This window comes from Tamandua tetradactyla, chromosome 23 (assembly GCF_023851605.1).
Source record: "Tamandua tetradactyla isolate mTamTet1 chromosome 23, mTamTet1.pri, whole genome shotgun sequence".
Taxonomy (NCBI): Eukaryota; Metazoa; Chordata; class Mammalia; order Pilosa; family Myrmecophagidae; genus Tamandua; species Tamandua tetradactyla.
Genome location: NC_135349.1, coordinates 31,060,587 through 31,073,528, shown reverse-complemented (window position 1 = coordinate 31,073,528; position 12,942 = coordinate 31,060,587). Strand labels below are relative to the sequence as shown.

At 34.0% G+C, this 12,942-nt stretch overlaps 1 long non-coding RNA gene across 4 annotated transcripts in view; it reads right to left on the bottom strand.

Moving 5' to 3' along the window:
* Positions 1 to 426: 426 nt before the first annotated feature.
* LOC143666595 (uncharacterized) overlaps positions 427 to 12,942 on the bottom strand; it is a 28,858-nt gene continuing 16,342 nt past the window's right edge. The window contains exons 1-2 of one of the 4 annotated variants that reach the window (XR_013167692.1): positions 2,717 to 3,785; positions 427 to 1,186 (exon numbers count right to left, since the gene is read on the bottom strand). This is a non-coding gene — a long non-coding RNA (uncharacterized LOC143666595). Of the gene's footprint in view, positions 1,187 to 2,716; positions 3,786 to 6,003; positions 6,213 to 9,809; positions 9,921 to 12,942 lie in introns of those variants that run through there. The other 3 variants (XR_013167690.1, XR_013167689.1, XR_013167691.1) reach the window with 3 other exon arrangements.

Sequence of the window (12,942 nt, the reverse complement as noted above, 5' to 3'; positions counted from 1 at the left end):
CTTAGAACAGATTTACTCTGGTTGAAGCATGGAGTGTCATTTATAAGATGCAAAAGGAAGAACTGGAAAGACCCATGAAGAGATAACTGTGGTGTCTGAAATACAGCCATAGCTCAGATTCTGGTATTGGTCTTGGAGGTGGAAATATGTTTATGTTCCAAAAGAATTTGGTAGCAAATATAAGCAAGTATTGGTGACTGATTAGCTGTGAACCATGATGGAGTAAGAGATGACAAGGAGGGATTATAAGGAGGATTCTAATGTGTTTGTTTTCCAACTTAAATGGGTGGGGGTCATAATATAAGACCAACTTTGAGGTGGTGAGCTAAATTTGATTTATTTTACTTTTACTTTTTTACAAATTTACTTTTGTACATGGTAATTTCTGCAGATAAAGCCTGTTTTGAAAAGGAAATGATCAGTGATAAAGAAAAATATTTTACATGGAAATTCATCACAGCAGCAGTTTGAAGTAACATACATGAATACAAATTTAATATGTATATGAATACAAATTTAATATTCCAAATAGAAATATCATTTAATCTAGTAAATTCCCAACATAGCCCAACACATAAGATGTTTAAAAATAATTTTATAACATGGGAACTAACTTGCTTACTTATAAACAGTAATTATATACACACACACTCGACCTAGCTGGAAAAATATGCATACCAAACTACTATCAAAATTTAAGGAACTGCCAGTGAGTAAATATTTTCCTGTCCTTAAAATATGATTGTCTTTACTTTTCAGAATCTTCTTCAAATACTATCTCCTTTTATATTCAAAGTAAAATAAAACATTATTTGAAACTCACTTTTATTCCTTTTCTCCTTGCATTTGCATTTTATTTTGTATTATTATTTTAGATTTTCTCAAAGTGTGACTTCATTTTATTTTATTTATTCCATGATCCAGGATCATCAGCTTTAATGCATCCTTCCTAAAGGAAATGTGATAACTGGCATTGTTGCCAAATTGTCCATATCCAGTAAAACATTTCTTGTTTACTTTATTTAAACAAAAACTAGATCTAAAAATTAACAATAATAAAATATTAGAATGAAATTAATAAATGGGACAACTGAGATTAATTTGTAAGTCTTCAATTTGGGAATAATTTTGTGATCCATGAGGTCTCAGTTTGGTGGAGGTGCTCACCTACAGTTCCAGTTTCACCCTTGCAAAAAGAGGAAACAAAATTTTAGGAGAGAAGTAACAAAGTGTCAACTGAGTTACATATGTATATATTAACATACTTCATTCAAAGGACTCAGATTTTGGAAAGATTGTTAACATTAAATCCAATAAGGATCTCTTCCTTCAGTTGGGAGGACATACAGAAATTGCAGTTCTGATCAGAATCCTCCACTATTATTTTGATAGTTTTATTTAGCTTTTGAGATTCTGATGGAATTGAAAGCTTAAGAAAGAAGTGTGGCCTAAAGTTTACATTTATAAGAAGAGGTAATTTTGACAATAGTATTTGTCAATTTATACCTCATTTTAAATGAAAACTGACTAGGCACTCAGAAAAAAATAATTAAAATTTTCATATTTCCATACAACCATATGCCAAAAGAATGAGACAAGCTTCAAACATTTGCATAGACCATGAGCTCCTAGTTTCATTTTATTCTCTATTAAAAAAAGTACTAAAACTTGGCTGCTCAAAATAGTGCTTCATAAAATTCAATGTGTATACCAATCACCTGGGGATCTGGTTGAAAAGAAGATTGTCCCTCAGTTGATCTGAGATGCAGCCTGAGAATAATTTCATAAATGCATAAGCATTCCTCACAAGCTCGTAAATGAACCTGGTGCTGCTGCTTCATGGATCAAATTTTGAATAAAGAAGCTGTGGGAGGCCATCCTATGGCTCACTTCACTTGAGAAACCTAGATTATGTTTGTCTTTCTTCCACTACCTTTCCCTTGCCTTTAGTTCCTAAACCGTATTAAAATGTAGGGAAAATTATAGTCTTCTCATTCACCTAGGAAGATGATACATAATAGAAAGGCTGCATTTTTCTAGTCTAAATTGCACTAATATTTGCTTAGTTGATTGGTTGCATAAGAATCAAAGATTCATTAGTAGCTGTACAATGTTAGATATCCCATTCTTGTACTTTATAATTCTTAGTTTTGCTTTCTGTCCCTCAACTTATTAACTGTTATACTTACTATTATAAAGAAATCCAGTCTTTGGACCCATTTATTCATGATATATTATAAGAAAAACTGATTATCTGATATGTTATGCATTTTTCTAATAAATTCTATGTGTATATATATATGTGTGTGTGTGTGCGTGTGTGTTTATATTCATAAATAGATACCTATGCCAAGGAGCAATTTGCAGCTCATAGGATGTGTTTAATGCTTATTTTGTATGCATGCTTGTGATTTTAAAAATTCCCTTTTTCAGAGAGAATTTCTTTAAATTTTTTGTTAATAAAGCTGTTAATGTATATATTATTGAAACACTTAAATAACAAATTATATTTCAATAACTTAGAATTTTCTGATTTTGAGTATGATGTGCAAAGGGAACTTGTGTTAATTCTCTTTCTACGTCTTTCACATTTCACTATGGCATTATTAAGAAATAAGTACAGAACACCTATTTGAATATGATTCTAACTGATAACCAAAGTTCAGACTGTGTCCATATTATTATTTATAGTATAATATAATTTTTCAGTACTTACAATTCCCAAATGTAGTTTGGAAATCCACTCTAAGCTGCTCATCTCAACTGATCTCCCAAAACATCTGCACATTTCAAGCTAAGAGTAATCTCTTTTGTGCTAGAATTTTCCTGAAAGCTTTCTTCACATCTTCGTTTCTCAAGGTGTAGATGAGAGGGTTAGCAAGTGGGGTGACCACACAGTAAAACACTGACACCACTTTCCCGATGGTGAAATTGCACTTGGCTGGAGGACAGACACAGGCAAAAATGATGGTGCCATAATATATCATGATCACTGTGAGATGGGAAGCACAGGTGAAGAAATTTTTCTTCACAGTCTCCCTTGAAGACAGCCTTATAATGGTGACAGTAATTTGTCCATAGGAGGACATGGTAAGCAGGAAGGAACCTAAGATCACTACAGAGCTGCAAGGGTAGCCCAAAGCCTCCACTAAGAACGTATCTGAGCATAAGAGTTTGAAAATGGGGTCTGAGTCACAAAAAAATGATTGATCTTCTGGGGGCCACAGAAGTTGAGATGAGAAATAAGTATGGTAGGTAGGAGAGGAGCAATGAAGCCCCCAATCCAAGATCCCGCTGAAAACCTTAGGCAAATGGGAACACTCATGAGGAGTGAATAGTGCAGAGGATTCCATATTGCCAGGTACCTGTCATAGGCCATCAGTGCAAGTAAGATGCACTCTGCAGCCCCCATGGAGAAAAAAAAGTAGTACTGGGTTACACAACCTGATACAGAGATTGTGACGACATGTGACAGGCAAATCGGCAGCAGTTTGGGCACTGTAGCTGTGGTGTACCAGATTTCTAAGAAGGACAAATTTCCTAAGAAAATGTACATGGGCATGTGTAGTGTGGAATCCATGAGGACAATTTAAATTATGAGGGTGTTTCCTGTGACAGAGAGCAGGTACATAATAAGAAACAAGACAAATAATGTGAGCTTCAGTTGGGGGCCACCAGAAAATCCAAGGAAAATGAATTCTTGCACTGTCGTTTGGTTCTTTACATCCATATGTCATCCTTTCCAATCTGGAGTGAATTGATAATGACTAGAAAGGTGAGAGCTGAGCAAGAAGCAAGAAATGTATATTCTTATATTCATTTTCTAATGATGCTAATGGATCCTAGATAAAAACAGAAAATATTATTTGAGAAAAACATGGTATCATTCTAAGCCTTTATTATCTCATTGGATTGACAAGTTAAAAATCTCCAGTGGAAATATTCCAGTAGTTCACATTTTACAGATGAAGAAACTGAGGGAGTAAGATGCTTTCCCACTGTACAGCACCTTTTTTGTGCCCTAATTTTGAAATCTGTAGGTTGATGTTGATGACCACAACTCACACTAATACATATAATATCATTATGTGGAAGAATGGGGCATTTTCTCCTCATTGGAGCTTCTTGAGGAATCAACAGTCTAAAACAGGTGGAGGCCAGTGCTTTGGAGGCTCCCAGATTGGAGTTCCTCAGCACAATGATTAATCCCCATTGAAACAAAGGGATGCATATAACTTTAATTTCATGAACCCCCGATTCATGCCATGAATTAGTGCATTGCGGGAGAGTGGTAAATGGATTAAATTCTATATTCAGGAAACAAACTGAGTGGGATACAATATCTACAGGAAACAGATGTTGTTTTTAAATTTTCTGTTAAGTTACCTAATCTGTGACTTGTTTTTTTTAAGAAAAGCAGTGGTTAGGAATAGTGAAACAAATATAGGTAAGAAGAGTTAGAAACATTTTGAAAAATAGCATATTATCAATAACCATATTAGAATACAAGTGCTAAAGTGCTAGAATGCTAAGATAAGTGTAAAGTAAAATTTTCTTAGCATCCATAATACCTCAATACATATGTAAAATAATTTTATTTCAATGCTTTTTAAAAAGTCCCTAGTATAAAATCACAAACTTAAAAACTCCTAAATAACAATCAGAAGGAGAGCTAAGCCTAAAATGCAGTCATTTGAATTCATTGCTGTTGGAAAAACCATATAAGCTTTAAACCACGTACTAAATTTTACTGTGGTATGCTGCTGTTACAATATGTAGTATTTTAGTATTTATATGTATGATAGAAATTATTAATTAGAACTATTTAATATGTCATGGAATATTAATGTGGTTAGGGTACATTTTAGCTGCACTTCTATTTATAAAATCCCCCCAAAATGTTAAACTGTTTGCCATATTTCTCAAAGAAAAAGATAAAATTGTAATATTTGCAGGCTATATAACTATTCAAACATATTTTGAAAAATATTATGTCCAGTAATACATGTAGCATCTTTACTTTAAGCAAATGGCTTGGATGAAAGAATTTGGACTACTTTTTTCTTTATTTTAATTCTTTCATTCTTTAACAGGAACATTAAAATTTATGTCATTCAATTAAAACCAAGGACCCAACAGGATTCCTATTTCCTTAGGAAAACAATTTATTAGTTAATTTTCTCCAGGCATCACACACTCATGCTCATAAACACACATACAAACTAAATGAACTATTTAAAAATACTATTAGGAGAGTTTTTGTTTGTTTTTTTTTTTTTGCATGAGCAGGCACCGGGAGTTGAGCCCAGTCTCCAGCATGACAGGTCAGAGTTCTGCCACTAAGACGCCATCACCCTGCTCCATAAGTTGAGTTTTGATAAAACATTCAGAGCAACATCATCCCTTATAGACAATCCTTTCCTTTTTTTTAAGGCATGTCACATTTACTTAATTCTACATTTAAAAAATTAATATTACAAACTTTTAAAATTTTTAAAAATTTAGATGGTATTTGGAGATAACTAATTCTAACTGAATTATTATTTTTGCAGTATAAAAATGATACTATGAAATAAATGAATTCATGAATAAATATTTACATTGTGGTGTTAATTTTCAAAGAATAGTCATTCCTCTTATCTGCCAAATGAATATCTAAAAAAAATATTCTCTCTGATTATAGAAACACCTAAACTCTTAAATAAAATATGAAATTCTGTGGCCTACATTTTGATTATTTAGGAGACAAGTGAAGAACAACATGGCTATTTCCACAGATGTACTCACGGCTTATATTCCGTTTGTATTTTCCTGGAATTTAATATTAGTTAAATTTTCCTGCACGTGCTTCTTGTAGGTAAGGATGGATATTGCAGCCTGTGCATAATTTGACTGAAATTTAATGAAATAAACAAAGATATCTCTTCAATGATGGTAATTTGAAACCATCAGTGCTGACCCTGTGTCATAGGTTTCCATGGTCACCATGCTGCATGCACCAAATTCTCTGTTTTTGTTTTTATTCCATTTGTCTTTTTTCCCTGTTGCCAAGGTGCTTGGAAAGACATAGCCTGAGATATTCATTGCAGATGGAAATTATTTTCATGATTAAAATAGTCTGGAGACCTCGGTAGGTGTCCTCTACCTTGGGACTTCACATAGGCTCCCTGAGGAGTTTCCGTTGGTTTGGGTCATTATTCTCTTCCCTGGGACTAAAGAGAAATCAAAGGAATTAAAGGAGGACTTAGCTGTGTCTCCACAGTTACTGAAGAAGAGCCTTATATGCGGCTTCATTGGCTGCCATTGCCCATGGTTTTCAGGATTCAGAAGATTATTGCAAAATAGTGTCCCTCTTATTAGACAAGGTCTTCCTCTAGGGAAACAGGAATAGACTATATATATGTGTATATATACACACATATGTATATATATGTACACACACATACACATATGCATATATATATGAACGCATATATATATATCATGTATATGTATGTATAATGTAAATATTATGAGTTTGTTTTTTTAAATAGGAATTGGTTCAAAAGACTGTAGTCTTTTGGACTTTTGTACTTTTTGGAGAAGTACAAATTCCATAGGGCAGGCCTCAAGGTGGGAATTATAATAACTTTTTTTATGAGTTCCCCAGAAGTTAGCTGGCTGTAGTAAACATGGAAATTCTCTGTTCTGAAAGCTGCAATAATCACTTCTCTTCTTAATGCCTTCAACTGACTTGATGTGACTTCTCTCATTTTTTAAGCAATTTCCTCAATTGATTTTAGTTATACTCAGTCATAAATGCAATTAACTTTCTGATGATTTGAATTCTCACAGTAACAATCGGGTCAGTGCTTGCCTGACCAAACAGTAAGGCACCAAAAGTGGACCAAGTTAGCACATGAACTTAAATATCACAGTCCACCCTTGTTAACTTGGCATCCATATATATATCCTTTAGCATACTTAATCTCTAAATAAAAACAATAGCAATTATATTTTTGCCTAACAATACAAAACTATTTTGTACATAACTGGTGAAAACTCACTTTCCCAGAACAGTGTTCAAGTCATTGGGTAGGTTTCATTCTTAAATTTTATATCCCATACCTTAAATATTGTGGTATGAAGTTAATGCAACTATATTGTACAATAAGGGGTTACAATAGAGAAGAAAACAAAGATATTTGTTTTATATATGTATATTCAAACAGTGATAAGACCCAGAAGAAAATTGCATAGCTATTATAATCCTCTTTTCTATAACTAAACATGCAGTTGCAGCTTATATTTTTAGCTACCTTATTCTAATACTCCCTCCATATTCCCTTTATCCTGAGTAAGCACTTCAGCAGGTATGGTCCTTTTCCTGATGTGTTGACTCAAACAGTCATTCCTGAAGTTTCTGGGCCATTAGTTTACCATGCTCAATTTGGGTTGTTGCAGTTTTCAAATGACTTTTCACACAGGGCCTCATAGTACAAAGGGACACCACAGTTAATCTCCTGTATTCCAGGCAAATTCTTCATTACTTCCATTTGTTTTTTCTCATAGTCCTAATTTCCCTTCATTCTGAGGACCAATCACCCAGCCAGGACAGTGATTCCATTCTTTGCTTATTGATTCAGAGCCAGGAGGAAACCAAAGTGGCACCTTTCACTTTCAATTCCATGGAATCTTTGTGTCTCCTGTTGAAAGCACATCTCCTTTTGGAACTAAGAGCTATACAACAGTAGAGCTCAAAATTTCAAGGTAAGGATGTAAAATTTTTTTTCTAGTGAATCAGTACAGATAATAAGTGGTGTCACTCTCATTTCTTCCACTTGATTCCTGGATCTGTGAATCCTTGCTATGGGAAAACATCAATATATAGTGGCTCCTAATTCAGAACCTACAGAGTTTCCAGAAGAACATTACTTCAAGTCTGCAAAAATATTATTACCCAGTTGGCACCATCATCTCGTCTTCAAAAGCTAATTATGTTTTTCTATCAATCCAAATGCTTAAAGATGATGGGAAACATGGTAAACCAGTGAATTTCATAAACATGTATCCATTCCCACACTTCATTTACCATGAAGTAAGTTCTTTGATCAGAAGCAATGCCCTGTGGAGTAACTTGACGGTGTACAAGGCATTCTGTAAGTCCATAGTTGTTAGTTTTAACAGAAGCTTTCCATGTAGTGAAGGCAAAACCGTAAATGGAATGGACCTCTACTCTAGGTAAAACAATGCACTACCACCTCTCCAATGAAAGTGGTCCATCAACCTGCCACCAGGTAACAGGTTGACTACCTCAGATAATTTTTCATATGATGCCCAAGTGTTGATCTCTGCTGATGGCATATTGATACTCAGCTGTGGTGGTAGCCATGTTGGCCTTGGCGAGTTGAAGTCAAAGTTGCCAGAGCCCAAGCATGACGTCCATCCCTACCACAATAAGCATTTCATTCAGGATCCCATTGGAGAATAATAGCAGGGGGTGTGGAATGTACCCAACTGGCTTCCACAGAATGGGTTATCATATCTACCTCATTATTAAAATCTTCCTCTATTGACTTTACCCTCTGGTAAGTATCACATGTGACACAAGTTCATGTTTGTTGACCACCCAGAAACATCTACCTTCATTCTTCTCTTCCAGGCCTCTTTAACATCAATTTTCAAATCAAGTTTCTTCAAACCCCTGACCATTCAACCAAACCATTGACAACAGCCTATCAACAGTATACAAATTCACCTCCAACCATGCTTCCTTTCAAGCAGAATGAGCAATCAGGTGCACTACCTGGAATTACAGCCACTGGAAGGATTTCTCTTTACCATTGTCCTTCAAGAGTGACCCAGAAATGAACTTTACTGATGCAGCTGTCCATTTTCAGGTGATTATATATACAATATACATAGAACTGTCTGCATTCCAGGGCTGAGCTTTCTCTTCCTCAGTCAATCGATTATAAGGAAATTCCTAAGTGTCCATAGCTGTAGTTCAGGAAAGAGAAGGTAATATGACAAGAGTGAGCCCAAGGGCATCATATAACTTACTTGTGTTTCAAAGAGCTATTTAGCCCCTGACTTGCATATACCACTTCTATTTTTATAATGGAATACTGGCTTGCATGTCCAACTTTCTGGCATGGTGGGTTCAACCAACTCTGCTAATGACAGGCAACTTAGGTCTCATGGTAACTCAGGAGCCAAAGTGTAAGCAGTCAATCTCTAACAACACTCAATATCATGTAAATGAGTTTTTACAAAAGGAGAGTAAACTGTAGAGATATCAGAACTTTGCTGCACTATCCTAAAGCTATGTGCTAGGACTGTCCTATAGCAGCTTGTCAAAAACCCCAGACAGCATTTCTCTTTGCCATTGATACTTCTAGTACCATTAGATTTACCAAAATGGCCAAACTCAAGTGCAGTAGCATAGCAGCCTGTACCTGTTGCTTCTGGTAAGGAAATGAGGAACATGTTAGTGGATGTGGGAGCAAAGGCAATCCTTATTTTATGTCTGCAGGTAAAATGACTAAGTTACATTTTATGGAATGGAAGGAAGAATTTGTAACCCATGGATACAGATATTTAGGTAAGAGGATTTTCAAGAAAAATAAGGAAGGTGTCCTCTGGTTTATTCTTACTGCTTATGGTAAAGTGTCAGAGGAAAAAGATAATTTGAGGAAAGAACTTATAAAAAATTTGAACCAGTAAAGATGATTTGGAATATTCTCAATCTACTCAGAGAACATGCTTCAGAGGGGCTGCATCTAAGGTATGATTGGACAACCATTTTATGAAAACCTTATTTTCATGATGCATGGGTCCAATCAACTATCTCAGGAGAAGCCAGGAATAAAATTACTGCTATCCAGAAAAATCTCTGTGGAGGAGACTCTTCACTTATAACTTGAATTCCCAGTAAGTGCCTAGAGACTGAAAATATTTTTTTAGAATTATACAATTGCAGAAAAACCATCATACTGACTGAAAGGAAAAGAGACAGGAAGATATGAAGGAAAAGTGACTCCAAGGAAGAGCCATGGTTGCAGGGATTTGGGTCAAAGGGGCCACTTCAGACTGGGGAAGTAGTGGTTCAAAATCTTGTGGGCCGGGGAACAGGGTATTGAGCAACAGATGATTAATCACAGAAATTGAATTCTCATGGAATTATCCCTGCAGGGTTTTGACATTCTTGGGGTTTTGTCCTAATTTTCCCCTATAACTTTCCCTTTTGAAATGGGAATGCTTATACTATGACTGTCCATGTTTCATATTTTAGAAGAAGATAACTTGTTTTATGAGTTTAACATGTTCATAGATATAGAAGAATTTTGCCCCAGGATGATCAATATAAATTTTGGAATCAGTTTCTCTTGACATATAGAAAATCCAGTGGGGATTTAAAAGGAATTACATTACACATTTGTTCGCCGCAGCTATGACCCTAAGGAATGTTAAAGTAAAACGAGAGAGAGACTGGGATCAGGGGACCCAGAGACATCAGTCTTCAGACAAGTTTATTTTCAGCCAAGTACAAAATTATATACTAGCAAGAAAGGTGACAAAGGTTGTTTGCATGCCAACGCTATACAATGCAAAAACAAGTTCCAGGAAGTAAATACTTCTAAGGCTAGGATGTTAATTTTCCTTAAGCAAGTCTCTTCCGCACCTCATTGTGCTTTATCTGCATATCTCAGCTTCTGTTGAAGTTCCAGATCCTGAAAGCTCAAGTCTGCAGTTTCCTCATAGACTTGTAGTTTGCAAGCTTTAGGTTAAACAACCTTTTAACTCCTACACACATTTATATCAATGTGGAGAAAAGTGATTTTTTTTCTTTATTGTTCCTCAATTCATGAATATGGGTGACTCTTCATTTATTTGTATCTTTGATTTATTTCATCAGTATTTTGTAGTTTACCGCATATTGTTCCTGTACATATTGTTATACTATGCACGAACTTTGTTTTAAATTATACCTATATATTCATTTTGTTTTGAGTGATCATAATGATATTACAGTTTTTTTTACTTATTCAATTGACATTTTAACTTTGCATACAGCTCAATGAGTATATTCACTGGAAATGGCACCCATTTCTAACTATGGAATGTCTATGCCATTCAGGTAAGTTCATTTGATCTTTTGAAGACAATGCTCATTTGAGGTAGTCACGTTTCTGACTTGTCAAAATATCAACTGCTTTTCTGTGTTTTTAGCACTCCTTATTAATGGAATGACATTATACGTCATATTTTGTAGTGACATAGTTCACTTACTATAATGTCCATTTCATTCTGCTTTTGTTGAAATTTTTTTTCATTTCATGAATAATTTTAAATTTATTTGAGTAAACTTGTTTATAAGATTCTTATTATCTCATTATTCCACCTTTAGTGATAGTATTCTTTTTATTTCTGACATGGGAATCTTGTTTTTTCCTTCTCCTGACAAAAAGTAATATTCTAAAAAAACTGAATTTTGACTTTCTTGAGCTCTCTTGTGTTTATTTTCTATTTTTGGCATTTGTATGTTTTTATTTCTTTTCTTCTTCTGTGAGATAACTGGCTTAATTTCTTTTCCTTGTAACTCTTGAGATGTGTGCTTAGATTTTTCAGTTTTTATCTTTATTCTTTGCCACTGCATTCAATCAAGGTTATAAAATTTCCTCTTATAGCAACATTACCTGTAAAGCCAAATCATGATGTAATGTATTTACTTTTTCAATCATTTAAAATATAATTGTTTCACCCTTTAAATAATTTCTTTTTTAAATCTTATACTTTATTGTTTTTTTTTGGGTGTGTGTATTCTGTATGGTGGGGTCACATTTCATTATTTTTCTATATGAATATTCCATTACTGCTGCATCATTTGTTGAATTTTTTTTGTTTTTGTTGGTTTCTTTCTTTATTTGGGAAGTGCATGGGATGGGACTCAAACCCAGGTCTCCTACATGACAGGTGAGAATTCTATCACTAAACTAGCTTCACACCCCCTGATTTGTTTGCTTTTGTTTTCCAAAAGTTTAAGGATATTAAATTTATATTTCTATTACTAATTTCTAAATTAATTCCACAGAAGAGTGCAAACTATATGATTCTGGTTTATTTTATGGCCCATCATATCCACCACAAGTAGCTGTTCTCTATATGAGCTGTATCATGTTTATTACAATTAACCTCACATCTTATGTGTCATTATTTTTTTGGAAGGAGAGGTAGAATTTACATTTTGTAAGACAGACATATGTTAAAATTTTCCTATGTTATTATGAATCTCACAATTTTCCTTTATTTTGCTAATAAAAATAGAGAATAAATAATTAGGTTTATCAATTTAGAAGTTGTAAAATACTCCAGGTGAATTGAAATGCATCATTGTAAAATATCTTTATCTTTTATAATCGTTGTGTTCACTCAGAATCTACATTTTCAGATATTACTAAAGGCAGATGTGGGTTTTTGGGTTTGTGATTATATAGCACATATATTTAAATCCTTTTGCTTTCAGCTAATTTCTATCCTAATATTTTAAGGGTAATCATTATAAATGACATATTTAAGTTGTTGTCTTTCAGGCCTAACATGCAGTTTTTTAAATTAGAGAAGTTATGTGATTGCAGAAGTTGTGGGATTACATAAAATATAGGTTCTCATATATCCACCCCATCTTCACCATCACTTTGCCTTGAGGTAGAACATTTGTTAAAATTAATGAGAACACATTTCTATAATTATACTATTAACTATAGTCCAAGATTTGTCTTAGCATTCATTGTGTAGTCTAGTATCATTGGTCATTTTAAGAATGTTATACTGTATATATATATATACACAAACATAATGTACAATATATATACACACACAATCTAAAATTTCTCCTTTGAATTACATTCAGGTATATATTTCAATGCTGTTAAATGCATTAACAACATTGTACTACCATCA